Source organism: Physeter macrocephalus, chromosome 11 (assembly GCF_002837175.3).
Source record: "Physeter macrocephalus isolate SW-GA chromosome 11, ASM283717v5, whole genome shotgun sequence".
Taxonomy (NCBI): Eukaryota; Metazoa; Chordata; class Mammalia; order Artiodactyla; family Physeteridae; genus Physeter; species Physeter macrocephalus.
Window position 1 is genome coordinate 71,786,656 of NC_041224.1, and position 1,490 is coordinate 71,788,145.

Below are 1,490 nucleotides of genomic sequence, written 5' to 3' on the forward strand. Positions count from 1 at the left end.
CTCTATGCCTACTTTCTGCATTGTTTTTATGATAAATGGGTGTTGAATTTTGTCAAAAGCTTTCTCTGCATCTATTGAGATGATCATATGTTTTTTCTCCTTCAGTTTGTTTATATGGTGTATCACGTTGATTGATTTGTGTATATTGAACAATCCTTGCATTCCTGGAATAAACCCCACTTGATCATGGTGTATGATCCTTTAATTGTGCTGTTGGATTCTGTTTGCTAGTATATTGTTGAGGATTTTTTCATCTGTGTTCATTAGTGATATTGGCCCCTAGTTTTCTTTCTTTGTGACGTCTTTGTCTGATTTTGGTATCAGGGTGATGGTGGCCTCATAGAATGAGTTTGGGAGTGTTCCTCCCTCTGCTGTCTTTTGGAAGAGTTTGAGAAGGATAGGTGTTAGCTCTTCTCTAAGTGTTTGATAGAATTCGGCTGCGAAGCCATCTGGTCCTGGGCTTTTGTTTGTTGGAAGATATTTAATCACAGTTTCAATTTCAGTGCTTGTGTTTGTTCTGTTCATATTTTCTATTTCTTCCTGGTTCAGTCTCCTCAGGTTGTGCATTTCTAAGAATTTGTCCATTTCTTCCAGGTTGTCAATTTTATTGGCATACAGTTGCTGTAGTAATCTCTCATAATCTTTTGTATTTCTGCAGTGTCCATCGTTACTTCTCCTTTTTCATTTCTAATTCTATTGATTTGAGTCATCTCCCTTTTTTCTTGATGAGTCTGGCTTATGGTTTATAAATTTTGTTTATCTTCTCAAAGAACCAGCTTTTAGTTTTATTGATCTTTGCTATTGTTCCTTCATTCATTTTTCATTTACTTCTGATCTGATCTTTGATTTCTTTCGTTCTGCTAAATTTGGGTTTTTTCTTTCTTCTTTCTCTAATTGCTTTAGGTGCAAGGTTAGGTTGTTTATTCGAGATGTTTCCTGTTTCTTAAGGTAGGATTGTATTGCTATTAACTTCCCTTTTAGAACTGGTTTTGCGGCATCCCATAGGTTTTGGTCGTCGTGTCTCCACTGCCATTTGTTTCTAGGTATTTTTTGATTTCCTCTTTGATTTCTTCAGTGATTACTTCGTTATTAAATAGTCTATTGTTTAGCCTCCATGTGTTTGTATTTTTTACAGATCTTTTCCTGTAATTGATATCTAGTCTCATAGCATTGTGGTCGGAAAAGATACTTGATACAATTTCAATTTTCTTAAATTTACCAAGGCTAGATTTGTGACCCAAGATATGATCTATCCTGGAGAATGTTCCATGAGCACTTGAGAAAAATGTGTATTCTGTTGTTTTTGGATGGAATGTCCTATAAATATCAATTAAGTCCATCTTGTTTAATGTATCATTTAAAGCTTGTGTTTCCTTATTTATTTTCATTTTGGATGATCTGTCCATTGGTGAAAGTGGGGTGTTAAAGTCCCCTACTATGATTGTGTTACTGTCGATTTCCCCTTTTATGGCTGTTAGTATTTGCCATAT